Below are 24420 nucleotides of genomic sequence, written 5' to 3' on the forward strand. Positions count from 1 at the left end.
GCCGAAGGCGGTCACCAACCAACTGAGCCACCCAGGCGCCCGAAACACAGTCCTTTTATAGATGATCTTGGATTTCCTTCTGGCTACCTTCAAGGACAGAGTCCTCACCCTCAGCCAGGGGACCAAGTACACACTGGCGTGTGCAGGACCAAGTGAGGGAGGTCAGTGAGGGGACAAACACGTCACCAGAGCAGAGCTGCCTGCTTGGGTGTGATCTCTGCTTCTTCACTCTTAGCAGGAAAGCTCAGAAACCAGATTCAGCAAGAGGAGAGGAAACTGCAACTTCTTTAGCACCACTATTTGCTAAAATACTAGGGGGCACCCAGATTTGAACTGGGGACCTCTTGATCTGCAGTCAAATGCTCTACCCCTGAGCTATACCCCCTGCTCTACCAGGAGATCCAGTTAATACCCTTTCCCTGTACAGCCACGCCCAGAACTCCAGCCCTAGATGCCCCTGCAGCTCGGTCAGCTGAGTTGCAGGACCTGCTTTACTGCCAACTCCTGTCCCTGCTTAAAAGCAGCAGCAGCAGGTTGCTTTCTCCCCCAGCTCTGCAGCTTCTCCATCTGCAGATCCTCGGCGAGCAGCAACTTGGGAAGCCTTCCCCGACGGCTGGAAGGATCTACCCTAACATCTGTATTGTGGTTCCTGTGCTGCGCAACTGAAAACAGAGACTCAGAATGCCCAGTGGTTGGCTAAGCCTGCACCACTTAAAAGGTAGAAGACACATGGGCTGGCGCTGGGTCAGAGCTCCCCGCACGATGCTACTCCTTCGGATGCAGGCAGAGCCCTGTCTCATGGCCTCAGATCTCCATGTGGTCAGCCCTTACGCTGCTGGCTGAGACAAGCCACCTGAGGAAATGACTGTCCCTAGGCTCGAAGTCCCCCTTTCTGTGCTCAGCCCTGCCGTGCTGGGACTCTGTAAACCACCCTTATCCTTTGCCGGGTGGCTTCCTGGGTGGTCCCCAGCAGGGCTCTCAGAGGGACGCAGGAGGGTCGGAGCCAGCCAGAGCCCCTGTTGTGCCTGCTGTGGCTCCTGCCGGCGTCACCTAGCAGCGGCAGTCCGTCCCAGGAGCAACCGTGACTGCCGCCTGCAGTCTGGTGCTCACAGGACCCACCTCGCCAAAACTCTTCGGGGACACCAGTGCCTCCTTAGGGATCTGAGGCCGGGATCCACAGAGAAACTCCCCAAGCCCGTGAGATTTCCCAAGTTCTCCTTCTCTGTTTGTTTCCTGGGCCCCAGAGCGGGAGACGTTTCTTCCAGGCACTAACTCCGTGACACTCAGTCTCTCCTTGTCATCCTTCGTTCTCTAGTGCCGGTTGTTAGGGGTTGGATCTCCAAAAAGATCTCCTGATATCTTTCCCTCGGTACCACAGGATGCGACCTTACTTGGACAGGGTCATGGGAGAGACAGTTGGCTCTGACGAGGTCACAGTGGAGAGGGGCGGGGCACAGTAGGACCGGGTCCTTGTAGGAAGAGGAGAGACACAGAGGGTGACAGCCACCACGGGCAGACGGAATGGCCACCGGACACGAGAAGCTGGAGAGATGCAGGGAGGACCCTCTGCCCGCACCCTGATTTCCCACCCTGGGCCCCCGAGCAGTGGGCCGGGAAATTTCTGTTGTTTTAAGCAGCCAGTTTTGTTACAGCGGCTTTAGGAAACTGATGCACTCGTTAACAATTATTTATATTAAATTCTCCGTCAAAATGACACAGGTAACATTTGCCTCCAGACTAGACCCTGGATGATACTGAAATTGGGACCACGGCGGCTCTGGGGAAGCAGACTCTTGACGAGGACATTCAGGATGGATTTGGTCTTGACCTTAGTCTTCAGTGTGGTGCTGAGTCTCTGGAATGACTTTAGGGGTGCTGGGCCACACAGACTCAATCCAGCCTCATCCTGTTTGGGGAACTAGGGGACGGTGTCATTACCACTCAATTTTGTCATTTCAGGTGAAGGAGGAAAAAATCAGGCTCTCAAAGGGGGCACCTGGATTTGAACCAGGGACCTCTTGATCTGCAGTCAAATGCTCTACCACTGAGCTATACCCCCTTCTGTCAGAAGTGGTGTGTAATTAATAAACTCAGACTTCCACACACAAGCTGCTTATTCAGGCTCCGTACAGAACTGCTGGGTCTGGGCAACTCTACCCACAGCCTGTCGTGCCATAACTACACACCTTTTCCAAGATCCCTGAACTTTCCATCTGAGACCATGAAGTCTGTACCTGGCTTGCTTTCCAAAGGTAGAAAGTGAACCCCAGGGGTAAGGCGCCACTCACTGAACAATGTCTAGAATGTTCATTGCCAGCTTTTCAATGTTTTCCTATGCACATTTACATTTTGATAGAAGAGAATTGATTGGGGGGCTGCGTCAGCCTGGTGTCAGGATGGTGCCTTGAGTGTTGGGGATAGATGTGGAGCATGTGCTGGTTTCGGGTGGAAACAGATTGGCCCCGGGTGATGGGGGTGGGGTGGGGGGTGGGGGTGTCTCCTCAGCACGCAGGGTCTGCAGCTTGGCTCTGGCTGTTGTTCTAGAAGGCCAGTCTGGAGACGCCTTCCCCCCTCCTCTTCCCTGGTGAGACAGATATTTGCAATACACGTCTGAGGCTCCATCTGGCTTCCATTGCTGGACCCGAGGGCCCTGACGGCCACAGCGGGCTACACCCTGACGGGCCTTATGCTCCACGCTGCTGACAGACGCATCTCCGAGCGGGCATGAAGTCGGGCAAAGCTTTTCCAACTTTCTGCAGTGAAGGGCCAGCTTTATCTTTATTTTCCTGAAACCTCTCATGGCTCCATAGCGGCGCATCAGACCTGCGGACTTTGAGACCCCCACCCTCCAGCACCCGAGCTGGCCGGTGTCAGATAGTTGTAGAATTTCTAAGCATTGCCAGAAAGCTCCTGGACGACACTTCGAATGGCCCCAGGCTCCTGCTCGCTTCGGCGAAGCGGGTGCTGAAGGGCCCCGGGCTCGAGGACATGCTGACCGTGAACTCCACTTGAGCGAGGGATGACTTCACTACCCTGTTAAGAGAGGCATGCAAGCCCTCTGTAGAACCCCCTTTTCCAGCCAGCAGGCGGATCATGCCCTACCGGGGTTCTACCCATAAAGACCTGGCGTATGGGTGCCTGCTCTGTTTCGGAGCCCATGGACTGTTTCACTCTGTTGATAAATGGGCATGTTTCTACTCCTGTTTGGTTACCAGGAAGCTCAGAGATGGGATTTATATTCAGGAAAAGTAGCTTCTCCTCACCTGGGCTCTCGGGCATAATTATTCACCTCCTCTCCTAAACGTTCAGTCCTTGCCTTTTCTCCCCCCTGCAATTTTAAAAATAGTCGTTAAAGACACATGACATAAAATGCGCTGCCTTCACCATGTTTAGCGTACCGTTCGGGGGCATTAAGTGCACTCACATGGTCGTGCAAACCATCCCCACCGTCCGCCTCCTGACCTTTTCATCTTCCCGAACTGAAACCCTGTCCCCGTGCATCAGTAACTGCCCAGCCCCCAGCCCCTGACACCCCCCTTCTGCTTCCTGTCGCCACGATTTTGACAACCTCGTATAAGTCAGTCCTGTGTATACTTGTTTGATTGGTTGGACTTTTATGTATCTTTTATTGCAAGCTGCCTCAGATTCCTTTTTTTTTTTTGAAGCAAGCTTGGTATAAACAAATAAAATCAGGATGGTAATAATTAGGCACAAGGGAAACACTGAGAAAGCCTAGGGCAGATTTTCTCTATCCCTTCTGGAAATGAGTGTGGCTGAGGAGATAAACAAGACACACTTAAGTACTTGTCAGAAAGATAGATGCAGGGAGGCCTAGGGGTGGCCAGGAGCTGTGCTTCCGCTGGAGTGAAAGGCCCACCACCTAGAAATAGCCAGATTTGAACCAGGGACCTACTGGTCTACAGTCAAATGCTCTACTCCTGGGCTACACCTCCAGCTCCCTCTGTTTTTCTACTAAGAAACGTCCCTAATTCCAGTCTTTCCCAGCTGTGCTCCCACGGTGGGTCTCCCGGGGAGCTGCAGGAGCGCCTTCTCTGGGCACCCGCCTCCCCACCTGTCAGAAGCTGCTCTCTCTCTCCCGTCTGCGCACTTGTGTCCAGGTGATGATGCCGGTAGTGATGACCGGGTACCAACGGGATCCTACCCATTCCTCTACCTCTAAGATGCTTTATTTCTTTTTCTGCATGTGCCGCTGTTTTGCTTTCCTTTCCCAGGGACTAAGACCTGGCTCTCAGGGCTGGGCGTACCCCCAGGGGAGGCACCGGGGTGGCCGGGGAGAAAGCTGCAGCCCCAGATTCTGCAGGGATGAGAGTGAGCGAAGACCAGCCCAGGTGCCCGCTGGCGGGGAGGACCTGGCGGCTGGGCACAGGGTACTGGATCTCAAAGAGCCCCTGCTTCATGGTGATCCATTTCCAATATCGAGCCTATGTTGCGTGTCTGTCTGCCTCTTTCTTGGTTCTGCTGTCCTGCACTACCGGACAGAATTTTCTGCTCTTGTACTGAGAGGACCCGGAAGTGAGGTCTTCCCCTGTAGAGGAGCTTGGTTCCTTGCTCCAGGGTCTCCTAGCAGCTGCTCCCTGTGCTAGAACCTTCCAACAAACTCTCGGGCCCGGCTGTGGGACGATGGAGGCTAGTCAGGGCTAGTCATACTTCCCTACTCTGGGCCTATGCAAATGAGGAGCTGTACGCGGCAGTCTGCCTTTCTTAAAAAAAAAAAAAGGGTCGAGAGTGTTGCAAAGTGGATGGTTTTTTCCAGGACTATGAGCAGCACTTTGTTGAACATAAGCACATGTGTGGCCCGTTTCTCATGATTTCCCAGGATCGAGTCCTCCCCAGCAGCTGCTCCCCCCCCCCGTCACGTCCCTCCCCTGCACCCCTCCACCCCCAAGCCCCCCCACCCCCTGCCAGGTCTGCACACTGACCCTGGCCCTCAGCATGGTGCAGCAATCGGCTTTGGAGCAGCATCTGCTAATCCCGAATCAGTACAACCTCGGCGTGGTCGTCCGGGTATGAAGCTGGGCTCCCAGACCCCCCAGCAGACCCTCAACTTCGCAGGTGCCACCTGATCAGACCCGGCTGTCAACACCTCCCTAGTCGGCCTCACAGTACAGAGCCATAGGAAGCCAAGACGCCCTCCAGGTTCCCTGGGAAACCACTTAGCTGTCAGAAGGCTGCTCAGAGAGGCTGCCATCAGAGCAAATGGAATGGAATGTTCCTGAAGGTTTTCTCCTCAGGCCACAGAACATTTTAGTGAATTATTCCCATCCCAAAGTACTGTCCCTTCTCTAGAGGCCGGAATACTCACACCCACCAAAGTGGGCATCTCAGTGTGTCCTCGGCCGCCCCTACTAGGTGGCCGGGTCCCATCACCCCATCTCTTGTACGCACATACCCCTTCCCCGTCTCGTGTCTCCACTCTCTGACCTGCTAAGTGTGTACTAATCTCGGTCCCCAGAGGGAGGGCTGGAGGATATGCCACCTCATTTCTCTACAAAAAAGCTTGATTCCTCCTTTGTGTCCCAAACCTGCTGAAGGACAGAAATCGAATGACTCGACTCTGGGGTCCCGCACAACATCCCCGGTGCTGTGCCTAAGTTCTGAAGGGGCTTTCAGAGTACCCCCACCTTTGGGGCAGGTGGGCGTCTGGTCTGACACCTGGTCTTGACCCCATTGTGAGCACCGGGACTTTCTGACCCCACGCTGGTCTCGTCTGCGTCTTCTGCTTGGCCCCCTGGTACTGGCCACCTCGCCCACGGGGCCCTTCCACGCTGGGACGGAGTTGGCTGCAGGCGCCCGTCTGTTGGCTCTGAACCCCCAGCGCCCGGATGGCAGGAATGGGAAAGCTGAGCACGAGCAGTTTGCATCTCCAGGCCTATCCCTTCCTTCTGGTATGAAGGACGCAAGCTCTCCCTGCCTAGCTGGGGTGTGGTGCACGGGGTAGGGGGTGGAGTAGGAGGAGCCAGAGGGGCGGGAGATGTTGGAGACCATCTCCATCATGACCGGCCGCACCTGAGCTGTAGGAAGATTCAGCCGCTGTCTCCCCTCATTGAGCCCGGGACCCTCCGTCCTTATGACACAGTTCCTGCAGGGGCCTTCCTGTGACTCAGCGTTGAGTATTTTCTGTGAATTGTCACTTTGTGTCTTCACATCCACCCTGAGCTGGGCACATTATTACCCCCAAGTTGCAGATGAAGAAACTAAGGCTTAGAGAAATTCAGGAGTTCAACCAGTCTAACTCTGGGACTAAAGCTTGGGGACCACGTTGCAGGATGTTTTTCAACGCACGAGTGATTCAGGTCCCTGTCTGCAGAGACGAAACCTCGGCCAGTTCCTTACTGGGTGATTTCTTTTTCTGAAATATTAGGGAGATAACGGCATATCACCTGTTACTGTAGGCTGCTTAGGCTGTGATGCAGTTAATGAGGTCAGAGCTGTCACTTCTGCTGATGGCCAGTCACATCCGTTGCGTGCTGATTCTGGTTTCACATTCACAGGGGATTATCTCCACGTTTTAGGGGTATCACCAGCTCACGTATAAACCAAAGTGGGTAGGTCCTAGGAGCTGGAGGGAAGCACTCCGTACCCCTCCACCCCCGCCCCCCCAAACTCTGGGCAAGGTGAGTCTTTTCACCGATGCCTGCGGCCAGAGCCCGGTTGGCTAGAGGAGCACCGAGCAGCCAGCACTCAGCACCTCTCCCATCCAGTGTGACCTTGCCCTGTGTTGCTAATGATACCCCTGATGCCGCTAATGAGCCCGAAACCATGGTGACTGGTTCTGTGAGCCTGCTTCTTTGTTTCTCCTTGCTTTTCAGAGTCGTTCCCTTTGAGAAGTCAACCTATCTCCATGGTGCTAAGAGAAATAAAGAAAGTGGTCCTCCTCACACAACGATGCGCAGCGGCTGATTCATGTAAGATACAAACCCTCATCAGAACCCGAAAACGAAAATCACCTTTTTTTTTTTTTAAATCGGGGAGCGTAATTTCCTTCTGTTATATTTAAACAGACTTATAGATGGGAAAGGGATTTTTAATTTTTTATTATGGAAAATCTCAAATATACACAAGAGTAGTGGTGTCCATCACGCGGTGTACGGATCAGGGTTCTCCACAGACCCAGAGACGCAGAAGCAGTGGGGGAGGGGGAGTGGAGGGAGAGAGAGGGAGGGGTTTATGGTAAGGAATTGGTTCCCGTGACTGTGGAGGCTGAGATGTCCCATGTTCGCACATCTGCCCACAGACCCAGGAAGGCTGGTGATGTGTTTCTAGCCCGAACCTGCTGGTCTGAGAACCTGAGAGTTGCTGATCTAAGTTGTAGCCTGGGGCAGGAGAAGCCACTGTCCCAGCTCAAACAGGGAGACAACTACCTGCCCAGTCTCTGCTGCCCTTATCTTCCATTCAGGCCCTCAGCAGCTCGGATGATGCCTGGTGGCCCCGGGGAGGGCAACTGCCTTCACTTAGGTTTTACTGATCCAAATGCTAATCTCATCTGGAAATGCCCCACAGGCAAACCCCAAAATAATGTTTATCCAAATATCTGTGTACCCCGTGACCCAGTCAGGTTGACATGTAAAAGTAACCATCATACTCAGCTTTAACAATTTTCCACACGGTCAAGCTGGTTACAGAAGGAGCCTTGATCAGAGTTCAGCCTTTTGGTGAGATGACATCGCTGGGAGAGCGGTGTCAGGACGCTCATGTCTGCGGCTCTTCCTGTTGGTGGGACTGGGATTAATTAAATGGTGTGTGGAGGTGTCATTAACCTGGTCAATTTCCCCAACAAACCTTTATCTCATGGCTTTAGTGGCCTTGGTGATACTTGCTTACATCTCTATGTCGTTAGGAGCTGCAAATGATTTTATTACAGTCCTCTCCCTCATTAGCTCAAATTCTTTTATAAGGAAAGATATCCTTTACCAGCAGCTGGGTTCTGCTGGTATAGAACAAATGCTTGATTCTTTCCTTTTATTTGTGAACTTCCAGAATAATGAATCGATGCCTTAGCAACCTCCAGATTTGACCAGTGAGAGCTTTTATATATAGTGTGTATATATACACACACTAATGAATTAATGGATTTTTTTAAAAGATTTTATTTATTTATTCAACAGAGAGAGATCACAAGTAGGTAGAGAGGCAGGCAGAGAGAGGAAGGGAAGCAGGCTCTCTACAGAGCAGAGAGCCCAATGTGGGGCTCGATCCCAGGACCCTGGGATCATGACCTGAGCTGAAGGCAGAGGCTTTAACCCACTGAGCCACCCAGGCACCCTGAGTTAATGGATTTTTAAATGCATGTTTTGTGTGTTTCTTTTTATTTAAGATTTTATTTATTTATTTGACAGACAGATCACAAGCAGGCAGAGAGGCAGGCAGAGAGAGAGAGGGAGAAGCAGGCTTCCTGCTGAACAGGGAAGCCTGATGCAGGACTCGATCCCAGGACCCTGAGATCATGACCTGAGCCGAAGGCAGAGGCTTTAACCCACTGAGCCACCCAGGCGCCCCTCTTTTATGTGTTTCAATCACTCACACTAATTTTTCTTTTTGATTCTCACATAATCCCACCTTTGGCCACTGGGCACTTGTTTAATTTGGCTCCTATGTCCATTTAACATGCTTCTTCCTACTAGTCTTTGAGAATTTCTGTGTGGGTGAGTGTGAGGGTGTGTGTTTTCACAAGCGAAAAGAGACTGCCAGGCTGGGTGGGCTGCCTGGAACGGGGCATGAGCCCCATCACTCAGACGGGCTTGTCGTCCGCAAGGTGGAGGAAGGTGGCCTCACGGAGGGTGTCGGCTGCAGCCCCTGGGGCAAGGTGGGAAGGACATCCGGTTGCGGAGGAGACTGACTCCCAAGAGAACACAGAGTCTTGGGAGAGAACTCCAGCAGAACTGGGGAGCGCCGGGCCTCAGGCCTTGTCCGGTGGGGGGGCGCCCCGACAGAAGCTGCTTGCCCGAAAGGAAGAGGCGGGAGCAGACCTGGCTGAGGAGTGGGCCTCGGTGCAGATCATCCACACTGGTTTTTTGTGGGTTTTTTTTTTTTTTTTCTTATTTATCTGATGAGAGATCAAAAGTAGGCAGAGAGGCAGAGAGAGGGGGAGGGGCGCAGGGAAGCAGGCTCCCCGCCGATCAGAGAGCCGATGCAGAGCTCCATCCCAGGACCCTGAGACCATGACCTGAGCCCTAGGCAGAGGCTTTAACCCACTGAGCCACCCAGATGCCCCCTACACACTGGGCATTCTTGCAAAACTCAGTGGAAACGGTGAGGACGTTCAAACAGACCCGGGCTGGATTCCCCACCAGTTTTGGTGGGTGAGACCTTGAATAATTTATCTTAGAATCATATATTTTATTTTGAAAAGATAAATACTAGACTCATAGAATGCATATGATATAATGCTCAAAAGGCTCCAAATGCTGTTGAAAGCAACTGTCAGGAGGTGAAGAGAGAAATAAACCGCGCCGGGTCCGGACAAGGGCATAGTGTTCCGCGCGGAAGGAAAGGAGCTTACACGAGCGGGTGGCCGTGGAGGGAGCTTCAGGGCCCGGTACTGAGGGTCGCAGCCAATCTGGAAAGGCTGCACCCTGTGTGGCTTCCCGAGAAAGGCAAAACTGTGGAGACGGTCAAAAGTCCTGTGGTCGCCAGGGGTTTTGGGGGTGAGGAGACATTAACAGGCTGAGCACCAAGGGTGTGGGGAGGGGGATGGGGCGGAACGCAGGGGCTTGTGGGAAATTCCTAGACCTTCCTCTCAATTTTGAAGTGAACCTAAAGGTTAAAAAAAAAAAAATATATATATATATATATATATATATATATATATATATATATAAAATATAGAAATATTATATATAATATATAAAAAATATATGATTATATATTTATATATAATATATTAAAAATATATATATTTTAACAGATTTTATTTATTTGTTAGAGAGAGAGTGAGCACGATCGGAGTGAGGAACAGAGGGGGAAGCAGGCCCTCTGCGGAGCCAGGAGCTGGATGCTTGGCTGGATCCCAGGACCCTGCGATCATGACCCGAGCTGAAGGCAGACGCTTAACCAAGTGAGCCACCTAGGTGCCCCTAAAAAAATAAAATGTTAAGAATAAATACATAGATTTAAAGAATAAAATGTGAAAAAGGTTATGCAGTCAAAATTCTCCCAAGCCTCCCTCTTCTTTTTTTTTAAGTCAAAAGAGTTTTTTTTATTTCCCTGTGCATGTAAAAGTTATGTTACGCTGTAACATAACTAAATGTGCAATAGTATTGTCTAAAAAAATATATACATACCTGAATTTAAAAACACCTATTGCTAACCATCACCTGAGTTTTCAGTGAGTTGTAATCTTTCTGCTGGTGGAGGTTCTTGTTTCAGTGTCGGTGGCCGCTGACCGAACAGAATGGTGGCTGCTAAAAGGGTGACTGTGGCAATTTCTTAAAAGAAGACAACAGTGAAATTTGCTGCATCAACTGAGTCTTCATTTCACAAACAATTTTGCTGTAGCCGGGGATGCTGTTTGATTGCATTTCACACACCGGAGAACTTCCTTCACAATTAGAATCAATCCTCTCAAACCTAACCCCCGAGTCATCAGCTGTGTTTACTCGCTCTGTTGTCATCTCAACAGCCTTCACGGTATCTTCACCAGGAGTAGATCCCATCTCAAGAAACCTTTCTTTGCTCATCCGTGAGAAATAACGCCTCATCCACTGAAAGTTTTATTGTGAGTTTGTAGCAACTCAAATCCCGTCTTTTTTTTAATTTTATTTTATTTTTTCAGCATTCCAAGATTCATTGTTTATGCACCACACCCAGTGCTCCATGCAATCCGTGCCCTCCACAATACTCACCGCCAGGCTCACCTTACCCCCCTCCCAGCCCCCTCCCCTCCAGAACCCTCAGTTTGTTTCTCAGAGTCCACAGTCTCTCATGGTTTGTCTCCCCTTCCAATTTCCCCCAACTCCCTTCTCCTCTCCATCTCCCCGTGTCCTCCGTGTTATTCCTTATGCTCCACAAGTAAGTGAAACCATATGATTAATTGACTCTCTCTGCTTGACTTATTTCACTCAGCACAATCTCCTCCAGTCCCGTCCATGTTGCTACAAAAGTTGGGTATTCATCCTTTCTGATGGAGGCATAATATTCCATTGCATATACGGACCACATCTTCTTTACCTATTTGTCTGTTGAAGGGCATCTTGGCTCTTTCCACAGTATAAGCCTCCGTCTTGTTGTGCTTGGAGGAAAGCCAGATTAACAGCTTCTTTTACGACCTTCCACAGTCCGTGCATGGGAGAAATTTCCACTAGGCTCTCTCGGACTTTATTAATAAACACAAATGTTAGCAGAGAGTACACACTGCACTGCACTTGCTTTTTCACATAATTTAATATAAATAATGACATTATTTGCCTGCAAACCTTTCTCTCAATAAGAGGAGAACTCAGCCCTAGTTCTTCAAGAAAGGCAACCCCAGCATCAGAGGCTCAGAGTCCTTGCACGCCAGGTTGTGAGCAAGACAGCAGCAGACTGGGAGAGCTTTGCAGTAATCACAGGGGACTTCTGGACTTGAACCAGGGACTTTACAATCTGCAGATCAGTGTTCTGCCCCTGAGCTATGCTCCCTGCTTGAGCAGACAGACCTGCTTGGGACTTCTCACTTTGGTAGCTACACCCAAGACACCTGGGAGAACTAGACTTCATGTTTACTGAACACTTCTAATGGGCTAGAGAAACTGATCTTAGAGAGGCATCTATATATATGTGTGTGTGTATTTCTATATGACTTAAAAAGCATTTCGGTGGTACCACCACTATCACCATCTTTATTGAGCATGACAGCGATACCCGGGATTAAAGCAGCTCATCCCAGTTTATAGCATAAGTGACAGAATGAGACTTAGCCACCACTTTCCTCACACGTCATACTCATCTGAAGAGCTTTGTCTTACAGGACTTTTTGGGGAAATATTTGTCTTATAAATATTGCGTGGAAGAAATGTCTTTTGAGTGAAAGCAAAAAGACAATGCCTATGAAAATCTTGTGGCCAAAATACTTATTATATATTGCAGTACCAAAAAGTCAGCATTAAGAGTTCTCTTTAAGTAGCAAATTTGGCTCAGAACTAGCAGTCACCTCAGCACCTATATCAGAGCATTTTCACGAAATATCCTATGTTCTGCGGAGCAAATCGAAGGTGGCTCTCTAGGGACCTGGAAATCCATGGGTTTCCTACATCTTCCCAAGAGCCACCTTCCTCCCACGGTCTCTTTTCTGTAACTGGGGGAGCAGCCCAGCACACTGCGGGGAGCAAGGGGAGCCCCCCCCCACCAGCACAGCCACACCCACCTTTCCCCTGTAAACTGCCAGGAACCTACGAGGCTCCCCCTGCTCAGGAGTGCGCACCATCTACAGGTGGCTGGTCCAGAGGGACAGGGGCTTTAGGAGGAACATGCATATCGGATTTCAAAGAGTCCAAACATCCCACAAAACCTAAGCTATCTCATTTATAAATGTTAATATTGATTACATGTTGAAATGATAATGTCTCAGATCTATTTCATCAAAATACAGAAATCCGTTTCACCCATTTCTTTTTACTTTATATTTTTAAGAGTGTCCCACCTTTGGGGCATCAGGGTGACTCTGTCGGGTGAGCGGCTGCCTTCAGCTCAGGTCATGATCCCATGCACTCAGGTCAAGTCCCATTGCGGGCTCCTTGGTCAGCGGGTAGCCCGCTTCCGCCTCTCCCTCTGCCCCTGCTCATGTGTGTGTGCTGTCTCTCTCCTCTCTGTCAAATAAATAAATAAAATCTTAAAAAAAAAAAAAAAGTCCCACCTTTGCTGATATATAATTGACACTTAACATTGTATTAGTTTAACGTACTGATCTAATACCTCAGTATCTGTGTATACTGTGAAATGAGCACCACAAGAAGTCTAGTGAACATCCATCACCTCATAGAGTTAGACGTTTGTCCCCTGGTGACGAGAACTTTTAAGAGGCTCTGGTAGAGGCCGCGGGGGTGCTGAGCTGGTGGCGCACTGGGCCGTGTCTTGGGTGGTGAAGCTCCAGGGCCGAGTCCGCTGGGAATTCCCTCTCTCCCTCTCCCTCATCCCCTGCTTTCTCTCTAAATAAATAAAATCTTTATAAAAACTCTACTTTCTTAGCAACTTCCAAACATACAACCCAGTATTGTTAGAGGTCGCCAGCACGCTGTACCTTACCTCCCAGGACTTAACTGTAATTAACTGAGAATTTGTACCTTTTGACACTCTTCACTCACCCCCTTTTTTTTTTATTTTTTTAAACTTTATTTAAAGCGCCTACTGGCAAATATAAACTTAGGTAAGTAGCTTGTGCACTACGTCTGGGCTGGCAAGGCTGACCTCACCTGTGACTCCTGAGCTGCCAGAAAGGGGGATAAAACAGTGCACACAGGGGGCACCCGGATTTGAACCGGGGACCTCTTGATCTGCAGTCAAATGCTCTACCCCTGAGCTATACCCCCAGGTACACATGCTCTGTCTCATACACACTCTTCTACCCCACCCAGCTGCAACCGGTCCTGCCAGCATCCGTGACTTCTGTGGCCTCCCCGGCCTCCAGTTTCTTCCCCAACTGGCCTTTCTGCTCTGAACGCCAGCTCGCTCTCTTCCCCAGGTTGGGTGGATGAATGGGTCAGGCACCCACAGCTGGAGGCAGCAGAAAATCAGGGACCTTCTCCTTATCCAAACTCAGGCCTCCAGAGACCCTCTCCATGCGCAGCACGGGGGCTGAGAGCAGGGGCCACCTGGTTTTTTCCTGTCTAACATCTTCTCGAGTCTGTCCCCGGCAGCCCTTTCTCCCCTTTGTCCTCCTTCTGTGTCTCCCCCCCCCCCCCCCCCGTTCCCTGGTGTCACTCAGGGCCCTTTGCTCCGCTCTGCTCCCCTCTCCAAGCCGCCGAGACCTCATGGGCCCATTCCTAAATCAGGTAACTAAACTAACTCCCAAACTAACTCCAGGCCCGCGCTGTGAATGGGAGACCAGGCCCAGTAAATAAAACAGAATAGGTGAGCCAAGTTGCCAGAACTGAAAAGAACACGAGCAAAACTGGAGGGCTTGTCTTGGCAAATAAGAGGCCGTCTGCTAGAGCAGGCGACTGCAAACAGCCGAAGGCCACACGGCACACCTGGGTCCCAGACCTGGGAATGGCCATGGCAGAGTCACAGCCTAATAAAATAATCACAAAGGTTGATCTCGCCATCATTATGTTCGCAACAATCCCGGACCACAGGGGCTGTGATTATTACCTCCATTTTACAGATGAGGAAACTGAGGTCCCCGGATCTTACATAAGTAATCCGACGTGCAATAATTAGCAAGTGGGGTTGCAAATCCAAGCTGTCTCGATCATCTACACGCCTCACCCCCGGGCTGTAGACTGAGAGCCACCGTGGTCCGAAATGCACACGGAAAGGAAAGGCCGTTTATGTAAATGACGTTGGGAGAATTCAGTTGGTCCTTTGGGAAAAATTATTAAAGTAGCCACTAGGGGTGCCTGGGTGGCTCAGTTGTTAAGCGTCTGCCTTCAGCTCAGGTCACCATCCCAGGATCTTGGGATCGAGCCCTGCATCTGGCTGCCTGCTCAGTGGGGAGCCTGCTTCTCTCTTTCCCCCTGCTTGTGTTCTCTCTCTGGTCAAATAAATAAATAAAGTCTTTAAAAAAAAAAATAAAGTAGCACGTAAGCTTCTCTTTGTGTACCCAAATGAAGTCCAAGTGAATTAAAGCATGATGTATAAATAAAAGTAAAAATGAGTCTCTAACTGATTTAGGAACAGCAAAGAAAGCATTCCAGTGGAAGAAATCCCAACAGAAAATAGCAATAGATTTGGCTAATAAGCATTACAAGTCTAGTTAGGTAGACAAAATCAAAAGGTTAATAGCAACTTGGAAAATACCCTCATCATTTATGATAGGCAAAATATTACGGACTAATACCTTTCATTACTGAAGAGCCCACATATGATGACAAAGGCCATGGAGGATGTGTTCAATCTCAGTAAATCAGAATCAATCTTAGTAAAACCAATGAAATCCAAATTAGGAGACTGATACGCTACCTACTGCACTGAGGCGCCTAAGAAATCCAAATTAAAACATTATAATATTTTATGTTTATCAAATAAGAAAAAAAAATTTCTACAATAAAACGTATTATTTTCAGAATCAGAAAAACCAATAAATATTACAAATTTAGGAATATTTCCTTCTAGGGGCGCCCAGTCGCTCAATGGGTTAAGTGTCCAACTCCTGGTTTGGGCTCAGGTCATGATCTCAGGGTCCTGGGATGGAGCCCCATGTTGGGCTCTGTGCTGGGCGAGGAGTTGGCTTAGGGTTCTCTCTCTCCCTCAGGGCCCCAACCCTGCCCCGCCTCCACTCACCCGTGCTCTCTCTCTCAAAACAAACACTATTCCCTTCTACTAATTGCAAGAAATACCATTTCCTATTGACATAATTAATAAGTAATTGCTTTAAGATCAAAAGAATCCATGGAATACTAATTTGGGAAATATACATTATAATTTACATATAACTCATATAAGCTTTTGTAGGAATAGTTTCTTCCACCCTGAAGATGAGGACACAGGCTCCGAAAGTCTCCAAGAGACTCAGTTTCAAGACCTCCCAGGTCCAGGTGTGTGGCTGCTTCCACGATATCACCTCCATCTGCTGGCCGTGGGGGCGGGTCCCGGGAGGAGCAGGAGGGTGGAATCCCCGGGGGAAGTCCTACCATCCCCAGCCGCCATATTGGTCTCCTCCAGGTGAGGACGTGTGTCAACCTAAGACATTGATGGTGGCTCGAAAATGTTGAGTGTTCAGCACGTTGGAGGCCCTAGTCGTGCCTCTTCCCATTTAATCCTCCCAAGGACCTTGGAGGCAGTACAATCATTATCTCTGGGGAAGTAGCTAAGAGGACGCCCGTTTTGTAGATGAAGAAACAGAAACCAGAGGGTTTTAAATAATTTTCAGTCATGTGACAAAACCCACTCTGTCCCAGGTTCCGGCCTAGCCCTGAGCAAGGGCCCAGCAGTGAACACTGCCCTCGAGGAACTTGTGTTCTGAGGGGTGTGGGGCGACAAGACAGGAACACAAAGGAAGCAGATCATTGCAGAGAAGGAAAGCACCATAGGAACACGGAGCAGGGCAATGGGACGGTGGGTGACGGGGGCGAAATGGGGTACTCAGGGAAGTGACAATTCGAGCGCAAGTCTGGATGATGAGCCAGTGGGTCAGATGCGGACGCAGAGCCTTCCCGGCTGGGGGCACCGCTCTGCAGGGGCTCCGACAGACACAAGCCTGGCAGGACTGAGGAGTGTGACCTGCACCAGTGTGGCCACAGCAAAGGGACGGAGCAGGACAGGGGTCCATGTGGAGGGCAGCGAGGTGGGGCAGGGTCAGCCAGTGGGTTTTATCTCCTGTGCCATGGAGGGGAGCACGGAGCCCAGGCTGCATGGAGATTGTCTCGCCTGTGTCCCCGGGTCACCGCTTCGGAGACCCTCCCCATGAGCTCTCTGCAGTGGACTCAACCCAGGGCCTGACATGTCGGTCTGTAAATCCCTTTGGCCATGAACTTAGGTTTGTTATTGTTCATTCGGTCGACCTGGCGCCCGTCCACATGGAGGTGAACTTTCTAGTGGAGGAGGCACGCCTGTCCCTCAGGAGACACACTGTCACTCAGGTCCTCCTTTAGCGGGGACTGTGATAATTGCCATGACCCCGGACATGGGGCGGGGTGACCCTAGACTGTGGGGCTCCGGAGGGCTTCTCTGAGGCGATGTCATCTCCATCACACCTTGCAGGAGAAAGGGAAGTTGGGTGGAGACGAGTGGTCCAGGAGGGCCATGCAGCTCCGGTGGAAGCCTGAGCTGAAGAGCAAGAGAGAAGAGCAGGATACCGGAGTCAAGGAGGCAGCCCCTTGGGGGTTGAATTCATGTGCTTCCAGGAACCTCAGAATGTGGCATTATTTGGAAATGGGGTCATTGAAGATATAATTAGTTAAATTAAGATGGGGTCATACTGGATTAGGGTGGGTCCTTAATCTAATCCGGCTGTTGTCTTTATAAAAGGAGAGACACCCAGATAGGGACACATACATGCAAGGAAGATGCCATGTGACCACAGACGCAGGCGCTGTACTTCAGCCTTCATAAGGCAAGGGACACCAGGATTGCTGGCAACAGCCAGGAGCTAGAAACGAGGGATAGATTTCCCCTCAACTTCTGTGGCGGAAAGCCACCCAGTCTGTGGTCCTTTGTTATGGTAACTCTGGGAAACTGATCCACAGCCCACGACAGGGCTGCAGACCTAGGTAGGGCCTGGTGGGCCCCGTTGGGATTTCTGGATTTTGCCCTCAGAGCAATGGGGAGCCCCGCTGAGGGTGACAAGCTAAAGAAGATCACGGTCAAATCCGCATTTTCACAGGATCCGTGTCTCACGTGCTCCGTGTCTCCAAGCATTCAGATCCACGGAGAGCCGAGGGTCGGGCCCCACAAGGACCCAGCCCAGGCTCCAAAGCCTCGCCGAGCCACACGGAACCCCAACCCCACACGCTGTTCCTCAAACGCCCGGCGACTGTGCACCCCGCTGCCCTCCCCCGCAGACGCCGCCTTGCCCGGCTCCCAGCCCGCGGGGACGCGACCTGCGGCCGCAGACAAGCAGCAGCTGGCGGGCGCTCTGGGGAAAGGCCTGGCGGTGTGCATCAGAAGCCTGCGGTGGGGGGCAGTCCATACCCTTTGACAGGGCAATGCCACCTCTCGGCGACAGCGAGACCAGCACTTGGGTGCAGGCGCAAGCAAGCCCAGCCCGTCGTCTGGGCGCTCGTCCCGGCCACCTCCGCGGGGGACCGAGACGTCCGCCTCCTGCTCCGGCCAGCCGAGCCCGCGGGCAGCGGCGCCCCGCGACCCCCTTCCCGCTCTCCCCTCCGGCGGCTGCGGGAGTCCGGGGCGGTCGCTGCGCCCCCCACCCCCACCGGCGCGCGGCCAACCCCGAGGCCTCGCCTTTGTGTTCGCGCCCGGATCTGCACAAAGAACGGGCCCCGCGAAGCTCGGGGGAAGCGGCCGGGCCGGCGGGGCGCGCGAGGAGCCGCGGACGCCGGAAACGGTGGCCCCAGGCGGCGCAGGCGGCGGCCCCGGGGCGCCCCGGAGGGAGAGACCCGCGGCTTCTCGGGACGGCCCCCTGGTGGGCGCGAGGCCGCCGCCCGCGCCACCACCGAGAGGCCCGCGTTCCTAGAGCGGCCGCGGGCGGCCAGGTGCGCGCGGCGGCCTCCGGGCTCCGGGCTCCGGCCGGCAGGGGGCAGCACGGCCGCGGCCGCCCCACGTGGCGGGGGCGCGGGCAGCGAGGCCGAGGGCCCGGGGCCGCCTCCTGCGGCGGGGCGGGAGGCCGCTCGCACCGAGGAATTTAAAATATCCAAGCCATTAAAGATTAAATGTGCAAAACGCATATATACGTGTATTTAAAATAGACCTATAGAAATAGCGTTCTAAAATTAAAAACTGTGGCTCTCCTGCCCCCCGCCCCCGTGATCTCGCAGCACGGCTGGCCGCGCGGGTCCGCGTTACCCGGGGGCGCGCTCGGGGCCCGGCGGGCGGGGCGTGGAGGGCTCGGGCGGGAAGGGCCGGCGCGGCGGCCTGGGCGCGGGGACTGGGAGCGCGCGGCGCGGCGGGGCCCGGGGTCGGGGTGGGGGCGGCGCGGCGGGAGGTCGCGGCCCGGGCCGCCCGGGCCGTGCGGGGGCTGAGCGTGCGACGGCCGGGAGCGGGACGGCCTCGGCGGCGCCGCGGGCCGGTGCGAACAGACGGACAAGGGCGACGGCTCGCAGCTCGGGGAGGCCGCGGAGGGGAGGGAGGGCTCCCCGGCGGCCGGGGAGATGCCACCGGCTCCTTCTGCCCGCGGCCCGGCTCTGCTGCCCGCGGGCCCTTGCGTCACCCTCCTCCCGAGGCGGGGCAGCCCGGAGGCGTCCTGTCGTCGCCCTGGGCAGCCCGCGACTGCCGTAGGAGGATCTGGCAGTGACCCGGGGGCTCTACCTAATACTGGGGCTGAAATATCGGAGGGAATGATGAAGCACGTATCTCGGAAAGGCTTTGGCTTGGCTTGAATGATGAAAATGGTCCGCATCCCCACGGGCAGAGACGGGCGGTTACCTGGGTTCCGTCCCGCGCACTCACCCGCGGCTCCTTCACCCCATCGCTTAACGTGCACGGAGCCCCTCGCTTGGGTCAGCCTGGGGCGCTCGGGGGAGCCCAGGGGAGCCCGCAGGAGCCGGGTGACCCTCCGGGCTGCCCTCAGGCATGCTGTGTGGCCAAGGGTCCCGCAGGCGCCGCTTGGACCTGAATCTCCTCTCGCCTTCCCCGTGTAGGCGACTGCTGTAAAAATAACGTTGGGGATCCTTGCAGCTTCTGACAGGGCTTTTCTGGCCATCTGTGCTATTTCCCCCGCCTTCCAGGGATTCTTGGAGAGTGTCACCTCGCTGGATTTCACGGCGACTCGCCACTGTCTGATGAGAACATCTGCCCAGTGATGGAGAGGTTGCCCAGAGTAGAAATGCACATACCCCCCCAAAGGAGAAAGAAACGTAAGACCCCCCCAGTCCTATCAGGGAACGAAGTAAGCCTGCGATGTGGCGCTGGGTGCAAGCAACACACGGGATTGTGTGGACTGAACTGGGAGAAGCTGGAGTAAGGGACGGGGGGTGGTCAGAGACCCCCCAGGGCAGCCCCGGGGTCGGAGAGGGCGGAGCAGGTAGGCGTAGTCCCTCCCCCGAGGTGGCGGTGCTCCAACGTGGCACCGACCCCGTCACTTCACTTGTTCACGTTGCGAAGACGGGGTGTTTAAACGGGATTCTAGGGCTAAAAACAAAAGCCTGAAAACACGGCCAGATGAAGCGCGGAGCCTTTGGCTGATCACTGTAAATTTAATGAAAATGTCGTGTCCTTAAGCTGAGATTCTAAAATATTGTAGCTTTCGTTCCTACCGATTTCATTTCTTCCAAGGAATCGGCTTCATTTCCCAGGTGTGGAGGTGGTTAAACGTCCTCATACTGGTGGTAAATAAAATTATTTCTTCTGTTACATTTTCGGAGGAGAATTGATACCTTCTCTTGAAGAAATAAAGGGCTCATTCAATAAAAAGATAAACTTTTATTGTTTGGGACTCAGAAATTCCTCTCAGAAAGCAAATAACAATGCTATTTTCTTTTGGGAGAGAAGGGTTTTTAAATTAAATTCTGAAATTCTATTATGCGATTATTACATACTAATGTGAGTTCGTCTTTTTGGTAAATGAACACCCCAGCACGTTTGTACGCAGTTTCTGCTCATTCCAAGACTTGAAGGAGCTGGCACAGATTCGGGCAAGAAAAATGTGTCTTTCTTCTCAGTATGTCTACTGTTTAAATTAAATATACTGGAGATTGGTGTAATTTGGTCTGGATATTGACTTGGTTTTTTGGCATGTTCTGAAATGTTTGAAGTTCCATTTTTTTCCCCAAACCTATTTCAAAATGTATTACAAACCTTCGGCTAGTAAATCATCAATGAAGTCAAGAGAACTGAAGGAATCCACCGCATTAAATGGGAAGGGATAATCGTTATTTTGGTTGGATATATGTTATTAAATTGTTCAAAGCGGTAACTATATAAACCAATGTACTGCTTTTACTTTTGGACAAAATTAATGTGACTTTTAGGGATGACCATTAATCTAAGCAGGATAATACACACAAAATCATTTCCTCCTAGATTTTAGAATTTGTATAAGTAATTTGCCTGCAGAAAATCTGACTGTGGAACCATGTGGCTCTTGGGTCATATCTTCAGTGGGAGAATGATAAAAGTCATGTTTCATAATCTGCTTAATTTTCTGCTGAATTTACCTTAAATCCAATCAATTTCAATTTTTTGAGGGCACAGCCTTGGTATTTGTGTACCCTGTAAACAAAGAACTGATTGAATATAGTTCTTTTTTTAATCACATTTCAAAAAAGGATTTTTATTTATTCATTTGTCAGAGAGAGAAAACAGGCACAGGTAGGGGGAGCGGCAGGCAGAGGGAGCAGGCTCCCCACTAAACAAGGAGCCTGATGTAGGACTTGATCCCAGGATCCTGGGGTCATGACCTGAGCCGAAGGCAGACACTTAACCTACTGAGCCACCCAGGCACCCCTGATTAAATATGTTGTACACTTAGACGATACTGAATCTCAAAGGAAATGGCTATCCTGATATTCATTATTTAAATAAAAATTACTAATGAGCATAGACATTTTCATTGGTATATTTTGCCATTAACATTCAACTTTCCATGACTCTAGCTGATAGTCAGTAGTGGTGCTCCTGTCTTATACTCGAGTTATTTTGAGAACCTGGGTATTATTTTACAAAGAGAAAGGGAGTTTCGTTCGAAGGGACGGTGAGAACCAAGAGGTGGTGTAGGCCTGGAAGGTGAGAGTGTGATTTTATTAGCAGGTGCGTTTTCTTTGTAATAATCGTCACCCAGCTCCTTCTCTGTTAAGCAAATGGCTTGTTAGGTCCCCACTTCTGAAACAAACAGAAGGGGAGCCCTGACCCTAACACGTAGCTCTCTTCCCAAATGCCTGAAGCAGGAGGGAGGCTCGTGTTTAAAAACAGGGGCCGGGGCATCAGGGTGGCTCAGTCGGTTATGCAGCAAACTCCTGATTTTGGCTCAGGTCACATCTCAGGGTCACAGGATCAGGCCCCGCATCAGTCTCTGAGGATCTCTCTCTCTCCCCCTTTCCCTCTGGCCCTCCCCTGGCTCTCCTTCTCTCAAGTTAATAAACAAATCTGTAAGAAATAAAAAAACAGGGACTAGCTGGGCGGCGCCCCCATGGGAGCCCCGAGCAACCTCTCTGCATGACCCCGACCAGCCCGCAGGTGAGCTGGGCCTGCCCAGGGTGGCTGCCTGCCGAACTTCCCAAGTGTCCACAGGACAGTCAGAGCTGCGAATCAGAGAGAAATAGTACTCTTTGCCATTTTCATTGAGGATCCATGTGGATGAAAATGGGGGACAGTATATAACAGCCCCTAATAACATCACCCACTTTGGTCCTACACACTGAGGTTTCAATTCTGGCCATGTGATCTTGGGCTCGTGGCTGAACCTCTCTGAACGTCATCTGGAAAAGTGGGACCGAATACCGATTTCACAGGTCGTCACAGGATGAGATGAAATGAAAGCATTGACTTGGCATAGTGCCTGGAACATGGCAAGACCCCGTGAATCGTGGTTATTGTTACTGTCCCTAATGAACTCCAGGCTGGGGCTCATCGCTGACCGGAAGTTCTCGTGAAAGGCCACCGTTAGTGCTAGATTTAATGTTTCTCTTTCTTTCCTTTTTTCCTTCCTTTCTTCTCTCCCTTTCTTAAAAAAAGAAAAAAAGAAAATCCTTTTTGCCTGGAGTGTCCTCTTGCAGGAAGTAAAATTAAAAGCATCAGATTCTATTATATTTGAACTAACAGTACTCACGTCAAGGAACCCAGCTAGAAGTGGTAAAGGCAGAATGGATTTTTTTAAAAAATTGAAACCTAGACGTTCCCACCATGCCTGGGAAGCAGCAAGAGGCTTCAGTAGCCACACAGGCTTTCCAGAGCTGGAGGAGAGGCCTTGGCCTGACTCACCGTTGCCCTGGCAACAGTAGGGCCTGGAGGCCTCCTTCCCTGATCCCTTAATCCGAGGAGCCTCCATGACTGTGCCTCGGGAAAGGTCTCCCACAGACACCTGGCTGGTGTCTAAAGCTACCCTGACAGACAGGAGGGACAGAGCAGAGATGGAGGTGGGGTTCTTGCTGGGAAAACAGCTGCCCCAATGTGCCTGTGATGGTCGGAGCTTTCCAGACCCCCACAGGCTTGGTGGAGAGGACTAGGCCGCAGTCTTCAGCACTGTCAAGGGGGTAGATGGCTTCCTCTTCCTTCCCTGTTTGGCCTTGGAGCCCAGGACTCCGCTTTGCCCTTACTGGTGTCTCCTCAGCACTGGGAGCTGTAGGACAACGAGCATTCCGCGGGGCCCTGGCCGCAGCCCGTGCTCCCTCCGCTGCCCCTCTGGCCCCCTCCACCCAACACACAGCCCAGGAAGGAGGCAGCACAGACGGTAAATTCTCCAGCTGCAAGGCCACAGACTTGACCCCGAGGCCTTTTTTGCCTCTAAAATTCTTTTTTAGTCTCTTGCTCTGGTTGTAATGTTGGCAAATATATGGCTCAGAGCCTGTCCGGCTCAGTAGATCTACCGTTTCCTCAAAGTTTTTGTCCTGAGGATAGAATGAAACAATCTGAAAGAAGGGCTGGCTGTCCTTTCCCAACGACTGTTCAGATCCCAGGGAAAGAACGTGGCGGTCAGGCTCATGGGTTTTGGGGGTGGAAAGGCTGGAGTTCGAATTCTGACTGTACCTTTTGGTTGCTGTGCAACTTTGGGTCTACTTAACCTCTTGGAACCTCAAGCTCTTCACCTATAAAATGCATGTGATGTAAAGTCTTCAAAAGAAGCACTTGCTTCATGGCAATTACTCTTTCTGGTGCACAACTCCGTGGGGCCAATGGCGACTGACAAGACAGGAGTTTGAAAGTCTGACTTTCTAGTTCAATGAAGGGCCCCCTAAGAAAACCCTGGGAAAGGGGCCCGATCGCCAGAAAGGTGGGGTGCTGCCCACTGCAGGCTCTGGCGTGTGGCTGAGAGATGAGTTTAACTCCCTGTCTGCTCTGGCTTCGAGACCAAGATGGAGTTGTCCGTGTGCTTTGAACGTCCTCGCTTAGAAATACCTTTCTGCTTCTGCCTGTGGGGGACATTTCCTTTGCAGAGACTCATTCTTTCAGGTTCCAGCACTAGCCCACTACCTACCTGAACTTCTGTGTTTACTAAACCAAGCTGTCTTTAACCATGAGCTAATAATGAAATTAGCAAACTTTAATCGAGAACTTACTAAGCACCAAGGTCTTTGTTATCTATCTATTCTGCACGTTACTGACGCCTCAGAACAATGGAAGGCTTATTATCCCCACTGAAATGACAAGGTGGACGTTCTGTTAATTAACTGGTTCAAGGCCATACAATGGTCAAGTGTAAACACACATCTGTCGGAGTCTGGAGTTGCTCTACACTCTAGTGACCATCCTCTGATAGCTGTTGGCCTCTGGCGCCGCAGAGATGATGGTGGATGGGAAGTGAGAATCACGGTTGGGCCAGGGAGTTGGGCCAGAGGACACCTTGGAGTTCAGGGCCCCTCGGGGGCAGAGGCATGAAGAGGGGGTTAGAGCCAAGGGAGAGAAGGTAGAATCACAGAGAACCCCGTGCAGCACAGTTCTGCACAAGAAGTACCAGTCTCTGACTGTATTTAACCCTTTACAACCAGATTTCCTAGGAAA

General features: G+C 51.6%; 3 non-coding genes across 3 annotated transcripts; all 3 read right to left on the reverse strand.

The window, feature by feature from the left end:
- Positions 1-313: 313 nt before the first annotated feature.
- Positions 314-385, reverse strand: TRNAC-GCA (transfer RNA cysteine (anticodon GCA)). The gene has a single exon. It is a non-coding gene; the product is annotated as a tRNA-Cys (tRNA).
- Positions 386-1987: 1602 nt separating this feature from the next.
- Positions 1988-2059, reverse strand: TRNAC-GCA (transfer RNA cysteine (anticodon GCA)). Its single transcript has one exon. It is a non-coding gene; the product is annotated as a tRNA-Cys (tRNA).
- Positions 2060-13451: 11392 nt separating this feature from the next.
- On the reverse strand, positions 13452-13523 carry TRNAC-GCA (transfer RNA cysteine (anticodon GCA)). Its single transcript has one exon. It is a non-coding gene; the product is annotated as a tRNA-Cys (tRNA).
- Positions 13524-24420: the final 10897 nt, after the last annotated feature.

This window comes from Mustela lutreola, chromosome 4, assembly GCF_030435805.1.
Source record: "Mustela lutreola isolate mMusLut2 chromosome 4, mMusLut2.pri, whole genome shotgun sequence".
In the NCBI taxonomy this organism is placed as follows: domain Eukaryota; kingdom Metazoa; phylum Chordata; class Mammalia; order Carnivora; family Mustelidae; genus Mustela; species Mustela lutreola.